General features: G+C 34.1%; 1 long non-coding RNA gene across 1 annotated transcript in view; it reads left to right on the forward strand.

Moving 5' to 3' along the window:
• The first annotated feature begins 2,027 nt into the window (after positions 1 to 2,027).
• The window catches only part of LOC136795066 (uncharacterized), a 10,521-nt gene continuing 3,089 nt past the window's right edge, over positions 2,028 to 9,459 (forward strand). The window contains exon 1 of the long non-coding RNA XR_010844219.1: positions 2,028 to 2,077. This is a non-coding gene — a long non-coding RNA (uncharacterized lncRNA). The remainder of the gene's footprint in view (positions 2,078 to 9,459) is intronic.

The raw sequence follows: 9,459 nt of genomic DNA on the forward strand, positions 1-9,459 counted from the left end.
GGAACACCGGCGGACTGAGAAAAGAGAGATGAGTAGGCTACCTTTGAAAACTTGAATTCAAAAATTTGCATAATTTTACCTTACTATATATTACTATCTCAGATATCCTTCAATTTAATTCCTCAGTGGATTCCCGCAATACCCGCTCACGGCCTTCAGACTTATATGTAACTGCCCATCGAACCGCAGCCTTTGGTAGATCTTTCCTCATCGTTCCTCTTCCCTATGGAATTCTATTCCCTCCTTTATTCGTAGTTCTAACACCCTTCCAATCTTCAAATCCCGTATCATCGACTACCTTCTGTCCACCCAATTCCGGAAGAATAACAATTGAAAGTTTCAAAAAAGCTTTATATATTTTCTGTATTTCATGTCTTAGATCTTCGTTTATAATTGTAAATATGTACACTAGCAGAAATTATATTTCTTTTCATTTATTACTTTTTAGTTTAATTGTATTTGATTTCTTATCATTTTTTTTTCTTTTTCTTAAGTTGAACAAAAGAGTGGAAAAATAATGTCTTTATATCACTGTGGTTAGATCACGGTTATTGTCCTGGATGGATGTTCTTCAGGAGTTAGATCGACAAAAGGACGTACGTCCACCAGCCTTGTCCTCTTGTAGGATGAACCGAAGTAGTCCACCCGCCGTGGCTAAAATGATGACGACTGAGGCCAGGATGCTGGCAACTATATTGAAGTTCACTACAATACGAGTGAGGAAACAATAGAGACGATACGTACGCACACTGAGAGGTTAAGAAGTCATCTCTCTATTTGGAGTATAAAAAACAACTGAGAGCGGATTTGTGTTGTTTTTAATATCATAGTACACATAATCTATTACCGATCATAATGTTGGTCGCAACAACAACAATAAGTTATTTATAATAATAAATTATTTATCCGTAATAGAATCTATTTTAAGGCCTCTGGTTTGGATCTCGCGGAATAATAGAACCAGATAGAACAAGGAGCTTTTTAGAAGGCCTAGGTGTTAGCATCGGGGATATTGCGATCTTAGCAGAAAATATTATTTTGGACTCCTTGGGGTTCATACATCATCAATACACCATGAGAATCAGCTCGAAGATTATCCATTGTTTTATTTATTTGTTTTAATATGCGGACCTGTCGATTTGTGTGTTTGGACTTATTTATTATTATACAGTATCATTATTTTTATATATTTTTTTACAACTTATTTATCCATTCAAGTGTTTCTTGTAGCCGGTTTTTTATTATATTTTCCTTTGAATCTATGTGTCAGTCTTATTTTCGTAAAATGTATCTATTTGTTGGTTTTTGGAAAACTGATCTACTGCTATGACTATAGATGATGGTCTGATCTCACGTTGCCGTCTAATAGTGAATTTGTTTAGCGGGTCACTGAAGAGGATCTAGGAGGATGAATTCCGGAGAGCGAATTTGTTGATCGGGAGAATTAAAAAATTATGAAATGGTGAAATTGGAGAACCAGAAATGGGAAAGAAAAAAGAAATGAATTGAAACATTTGTATTTGGTGTATAGACCGAAATAGATTGTAAAAGGAAACTGTAGGGAAAAAAAAATTGTTTTCTTTATATCTTATTATACCACGTATGTGTAATTTATATATGTCCGATTACGGATGATAAGTATGCTGTGTGAGATAGCAACCTGATGTATTTAGGCAGCATAGATGAATAAAGTATTTCTCTCTCTCTAACTTATCCACTGATGACGGGTCCATCCTGGGATAAAACATAGAAATTTTGTTTTTCTTTTTCGAAATTCATAGTTTGGCTGTAATTCACTAACGAGTGTTCACACTATATAGTGTTAATATAAGACCGTTTCCACTAAAAATTCACGATACAGTAAAATACTGATTCAGTTTAGGTGCAGCAGGAAGCGGTGAGGAGAAAAATGATAATATTGTGAATAAGCAATTGTTCTCATAATATGTGATAATCAAAAGACTCTTTTTACGTATTATGCTAATAATGCAACTAAAACTAGTTAAATAAACAAGAATTCTCTATCATTCAGCGCATTCGTCTTGGTACAGAAGCAACTGCACTTAGCGCCAGTCTGGTATTTTATGTTTAATTCATTTTATTAGTTTTTAATATTATTTGCCAGGATTTTCTCTTGGAATTTTGAAATATTAAACTGCCCTATGATAAAATGTATATATAATATAATTTTTATATTGTAATATTTACTTTCATATATAGGTAAGTTCCTATTAATGAAATATATTACGGTATTCATGTTGTGTTAAATGTAAAATGTTTCACCATGTTAAATGTTATAAGTGTAGGATTGTGAGCGGCCCTATTTAAAGTCGTATTAAATGCATAAGAGCTCCTAGCGGATTTTTGAGCAACTTTTTTTATAACCTTTCCTTCCAAAACTTCATGGCTAAAGTGGAAGTTGTGTGAAAGTTCGACTACTTAGTGCCTTGCTGACTCTTCTAGCTTGTGAGGAAGAGAATCAAGATGAGCTAATTGACAACTGTCATTACATTATTATTGTTGTCATATATTGCTTTATTAGTTATAAAATTATCCAAAACAATTTTTTTTTTTTTTATACCGGCCAAGAAGCACCGCGGCCTCAGATGGCCTATTGTACGCCGCCCCTCTTCTGCTCAAAACAGGCCAATTGCCTTAGCAAATCTGGACACTGTATAAGGATCCACTGTTTCGCAAAGTTTGGGATCCAAGATACGATCCTTACCAAAGATGAGGAATCGTGTTCTTGCCACTGCATCACATTTGCACATGATGTGGTAAGCAGTTTCTTCCTCCTTTTTGCAGAACCTGCAGATAGGGGACTCTATCAGTCTCATTTTATAGAGATGCTTGTTTAACTGACAGTGTCCCGTGTATAGTCCTGTCACCCATCTTAAGATACTCATATCCATATCAAGAAGGCAGTTGCTTCTTTTCGGGCAGGGTTCTTTGAGGAACATTTTTGATTGTTCCATCCCTCTGGTATTTCTCCAGAGTAACCCGGCCTTGCTCTCAGCAATCTTTTTGATATACCTCTTCGCATGACTGAGACTAATTCCACATATGGGGTCAGGTGTGAGAGGAACATACTCCTTTCCTTGCTAGGTAGTCCGCTATCTCATTTCCTTTAATGCCTTTATGTCCAGACACCCATTCCACCCACACCTTGTTGGCCAAGGAGAGAGAGTTCAAGTTAGCCTTACACTCCTCCACCAATTTGGAGCGGGTTGCGTAGTTATTCAGCGCATAGATGGCCGTCTGACTATCCGTGTAGATCGTGATTAGCCTTTACCTCATGCCCTCCTTTATTAAATTCTGGGCACAGACAGTTATTGTAAACACCTCAGGCTGGAACACTGTGGTGTGCTTTCCTAACGAGATGGATGTGCCTTGATTAGGTCTATCCATCCTCCATATCCCTGCTCCGGATCCTTGTTCCATTAGGGATCCGTCTGTGTAGCAGTTTATCCCATTACACGGCTTGTGTGGGGTTGAGCCATCAACCCTTACATTGTAGTAAGTGTTCTTATATTTCTTCTCTTGATGATCCGAATGCATAGGCAGGATCCCGTCTTCATTGATCCTCCTGAACAGTCTACCATGTCCCTCATAGTTAAGGAATGGTAGTTCGTTCCTAGTTTCATAAGCCTATATGCAGAGCTAAGGGCTCTGCTAAGCTTCAATCTCTGTGTGTAGAGGTTCTATATCTATATGTTCAACAGAATCTCCATTGCTGCAGAAGGAGTGGTGCTTATGGCTCCCGTTATCATAAGGCACGCCAGTCTCTGAAGTTTTTCAAGCCAAGTTTGGGATTTCCTGGTCGTAGGATTGTGCCACCATACAATGGTAGCATATAATCCAAAACAATACAAACACAAACTAACCTTGAATTTTTTTGAAATTTCATATTTTTACATGTGTATGATCCAAAACAATACTAACACAAACTACGAGCATACACATGTAAAAATATGTACATATATATGAAAAATTGAAATTCCCAAAAAATTCACGATATGAGTACAAATAGCGAAGTTATACAAAATATTATCTCTGTTTGTATGTAGTCTTCCTAGCTCAAAAACGAAAAGTCTTAGGTCTTAATCCATTAACTTTGTATATCTTAATAATCTCCTGGATTGTTTGTTTCATACACCACCAGGAATATCTTCGCCACAATACTTGGAACGTCTCGTTCAGACCACGATGATTTATTTTTTCTTAGTGATACGCCAAGGAAACTTCTCATAGACGATTCCTTTAGCTGTGCCTCATAGGTCTGTGGTTCGCCTGGGTTCTAAACCGTTTTATATGAAATGGTTTATCGCCCACAAATAGTTTAACATGCTCCCACCATCGTAAATTACTTTTAGAAGTTAGGAAACGCTAGTACTGGTTTCTGGAATATTTTGCCCAATAGCATCATTTGTATCCAGCTACACTTTCTTAACAAGGTATTGCGTCATATCAGGGACGAAACTACGATGGTAGTTTAATCCCTCTAACGACCTCCTGATTCCTTTTATCTCGGTCAGCCCCACCATCCAGGCCACTATCTTCTGCACAAGCAGTCAAATCCCTCCTGAGTTTTAGTATGCTGCAGAAAATATACCCGTTTTTGTCCCAACAATGTTTTAATTTTTAATAGTTTTAGTTTGAACTCTCGCATTCTCTTAAATACGCTCTGAAGGAACTTACATGGTCCGTAACCGATTTACTGTATACCAGGAGTTCATACATTCAGATTCATATTTCCGATATTTCTTCCAGTTTTCACCTGGCGCACCATTCTTTCGAACCACCCACAACGGACTACTATAAGGTGTTGATTCCTTGCCTCCTTGAATTTTCGAATTCCTCTTTATTTGTTTCCGGAGCGTATCAGCATTCTTTAACATATATTACTTTGTCCTGCTTTAGTGAAATCTCATGTATCTTCCTTCTTATCCAGTCCTATAGAGTGCACGTCAGAACGTCACGGGATTTACCCTATTAGAAATTCTTTTTGGGATTTAGAAGCTACGCCGGGACTAACGCAGTAAATTGCCAGAAGAGGATGGATTCGGCGGTAATGGGTTGGTCTTGCAAAAGTTGTGGGCATAAACTCAGGGACAGAATTCGAAGGGGAAAGAACTACATGATATAAATGTCCGAGATCTGTTTGGTAAAATAAAAATTGGAACGATGGTATATAAGTAGCCGCAGAGGGAAAGAGCTGCAGAGGTATGAGGGCCCATTCAGAGTGATTGTTATTACCGAACATAATATTGTTACAATAGAAAATGTCAAAGAATCCAGAAAGAGGAGAGCTGTCCATAATGAACAATATAAAGTGTCCTTATATCGCTACCACTAGATTAGAATACACGAGATGTAGTCATTTTATTTGTTTTTAGTTTGTTTGTGACTTTTGGAAATATAAATTTCAAATTTTTTTGTAAATATAATCTTTTTCATGTTACTGCACAAATTATACTTTTATTTTTAAGTTTAATTTATGTAAATAGCGTTACCTTTATCCACACTTGGCAATACTTTTTTATAGTTTTATTGAGATATGTATATGTAATACAGTTTACAAGGACTGTACGTGAATTGTTTACTTTCACCACAATTGCAGGGATTTATCAGGACATCCCTGGAGAAAGAATGGCATGGAATTTTTATAGGAAAATATACAAAACTATACATTGCTATACAATGCAGCTGCAGGAAAAGCGTGGATTGCAGTAATGTGCACGATTAGCCAATCAAACCTATGCAAGGTCATAGAAGTAAGATTATACAAACAAAGCGTGGGAAGAATACTTTATTAACTCTACGCACAAAAAATATCCAGTAAAAAATTCCAAGGATATTTGGTTCTTTGCAGTTCTTGAGGGTGGTTTGACACAAATAACGGCGTGCGTTATTCACCAGAAGAAGAAGTCCTGGGTCGAGTTCATCGTAGAGGAGTTGGAGAAGAATACCTTGGGTATCCCGTAAAGGATAACGCTGGGCAAAGTGAAGCCAATACAAATGATGGCTGCCATCAAAGTTGGAGGGGCCCAGGCAACCACCCTGGAAGAAACGGCGATGATGTATTTTGATTAAACATACTAGGGATGCGACATGGATGTCGATGTTTTGAAAACATCGATGTTTTTGACATCGATGTTTTTAAGCTGATGTTTTTTTAACATCGATGTTTTACTTTCGATGTTTTACGTTTGTCCCAATCTTTAATTGTTTGTTTTTTTCCAAAAGTAACTAAATGAAAACAAAAAATTACGGTATAAACAATTTCCTGTCAACAATGTGGTGGGATAAAAAAGGACCTCCAACCATCACGCTAACGACGTAATAAAGATAAATTACGACTAGAAAAAACATCAATGTTTTAAAATATCTATGCTTAATATTAAAACATTACATACAAACCTTTACCTAAAATACATTGATGTTTTTGAACAACCATTTCAGTAATATAAGGTCTGTTCCAACGACTACGTATACTCCCGCCAGTCGGAAGTGGTTTTTGCAAAAAAGAATGCAAATTGACAAAAAAAACATCGATGTTTTGCCTCATTTATTAAAATAGAAGATAGATTGAATTATAAGATATATTAAAACTGTAAATATTTCATTATATCTTATGTCATGAGCATGCCAAGAGGGGGCAGGAAGGTGCAGCTGCCTAGGAGTGAACAAAAATGATTAATTTAATAGAAAATATTTTTTTTTTTTCAAGCAAACACTAATTATAACAACTACTAAGGCATTGTGACAATTATATATAATGTTCTTAAAATTTTGGTTTCATTCTCCTTTTCTGCCCTGAAATATTACAACCTGGGCCCTGTTTCATAATGAAAGCTAATAGTATTAGTTCATAGTACAAGTGTAGAAAATAGTGAGGTAATAATACTAATACTTATTTTTTTCATGATAGGGAGGACTATTAGTGATATTACACAAATTAAAAAATACTAACGTACAAGTCACTATTGTACAAGTCTGTGTAATTAAATTAAGATAAATCTACAAGACTAATAGTATTAGTTTGTACTTTATTATGAAACAGGGCCCTGATCGACTATGGCTTGTTCCCCCTAGTTTTGACCTTGGGTATGCCCTTGCCTTATAATAAAAAGGAATTTTTGTTTATTGGTACTTACTGCTCTGCCATACCTTTCATGCGATTGTGGCGGGGCTGTTTGCTATATGTTCAGAATTTTGCAGGGAAGAATATAGACTGATTTTTTTCGGTAAAAAAAAATTAAGTATTTTCAGTGCGTATCTTATAAAGTATACATTTTTTTTATTGTTATTATATGCTAATAGATTAATCTCCTTCTGAAGAATAAGAAAAAATATTACTGACTCTATTAAATGATTTTTTATTCGCTAAAAATTAAAAAAAAAAAAACACATAATAAAGAAATATGTAAAGTAGGTCAACAAAACTTTTTTTAGGAAAAAAGCAAATTATATTCATTTTAAGCTTTGTCAGAAGCCAACCCTCAAATACCGTTTTTCAAAGAAATTATAAATTAGAAATTTTTCGCCTTGATTTATTCAGAGGGTTTTTTTTTTTTTTATTCTGGTGATCATTATTCATATAATCATAACTCATCTGCATTTTAACAGATTCCTACGTTAATGGAATTGTAGGAAATCTGAATGTCTTTTAATCTACCTTAACAAAATTTAGATATAATACAATTATAAGGGCATAATTTTAGTTATAAATAAAGAAACACTTTTTATTTTATATCTTTGGTTCTAATTTGTTTAATTATATCTGGTTTGGGCTCTTTAGTGCGCTTTGTAAAGCCCTAAACCACTGCTAAGTTTAGTGTAGATTGGTTAAGTTGTGTTGAAGTTATTTATATTTTTTTGATCGATTTTATGGTTATTTTATACTAATCGAATGGTCTTTTTGAAGAATAAGAAAAAAATATTACTGATTTTATCAATTTATTTTTTATTCATTAGAAAATGAAAAAAACATAATGAAGATTTGAGTGAAGTAGGTGGATCTTTTAAAAAGAAAAAGCAACTCATATTCATTTTTATTGTTATCTGAAACCCTTAAATACCATTTTCCAAAGAAATTAAATTTTAGAAAATTTTCACCTAGATTTGTTAAAGGATATTGTTTCTTTTTATTCAGTGACCATTGTTCATATAATTATTCATAACTCCTCTGCATTGTATCCAGTCGTTACGTTATTACATCCGTTGGAAATCTGAATGTCCCCTCTTAAATTTAATGCCTTATAAGGGCAAAATATTGGTTTTAAATTGAGAAAAACTTTTCAAATGTTTTATATTATATCTGTGTTGTGTTTTTTGTTTGAAATTGTTTAATTAGATCCGTCTGTACACTTTGGTGCAGTTTATAGAGCCCTAAACCACTGTCAAATTTGGTGTAGATTAGTTGAGTAGTGTTGAAGTTATTTATATTTTTTTGATCTTTCAAAGAAATCAAAGGGCTATGTGAGATGAAAATTTAAAGCCAGAAAAATTTATTTTCTCAAGGAGCTTAAAATGAATACCAACTTGGTCTCACTCCTAAAAAAAACTTGGTAGGTCAGTCGTTCCGAATTGTTTCAATACAGTTCTAAAATTGAAGCACAATGAAGGTTATTATATAAAAACTATACATCTTTTATGTAGTATAAGTATGGCAAAATCATATATAGTCAAATTAGACCAGTATTAATGAGAATACAGCAAATTGCTCCCATTTTTATTTTCAATGCGTTCTCTAAGTGTTACCATAGTTACTGCTATCTTTTCTTATAGTACAAGAACTCAAGAGGAGGAAAAAGGCAGTTATTTCACCCCAATTTTTGATTACTTTAATGAAAACTATGTATAATTACTAATCAAAATTGATGAGTCTGCCAAGTATAGGTAGGGGAAATAAAAAATGGCTGCTGTTTCAAAATATTAAAAATAATTAATTTTTTATTCGGAGCTCTATATCTTTTGTTGCTCCATCCAGCTATCATTCCCTTGCCAGCCCCACAAACAAGTGTTTTAAACAAAAGTGAACTTCCTTTTTTCTTTGTCTTTGGCGTTCACTCGTTGATTAAAAAAAGTCTATTTTAGCATAACCACCCTAATTTCCTTGTGATGATTCACAATATAAATATTACATTGATAATTGTTATTATCTTCTATTTCTTCCTAAATTTATTTGTACTATAATCGTGTTAGAGAAACAACAAAAGTTGAAAAATTTCAATCCACCCACTGAACATAGCCATAATTCATCAAACTTTGGGAGGACGCGTCCCACTATCTTAAAATATTTGAAACGACTTTGTTTTGGCCTCCATAAATCATGAATGATGAAATTGTTTAGCCTGTTTTTTGGTTTAATAAAAGAAAATAAACTAATATTAATGTTCATACATAAAATAAAATATATCTAAAACTACTATCCATAAAAAGAACTATTTATCAGAA

Source organism: Halyomorpha halys, unplaced genomic scaffold (genome assembly GCF_000696795.3).
Source record: "Halyomorpha halys isolate HHAL.00 unplaced genomic scaffold, Hhal_1.1 Scaffold2236.1, whole genome shotgun sequence".
Taxonomy (NCBI): domain Eukaryota; kingdom Metazoa; phylum Arthropoda; class Insecta; order Hemiptera; family Pentatomidae; genus Halyomorpha; species Halyomorpha halys.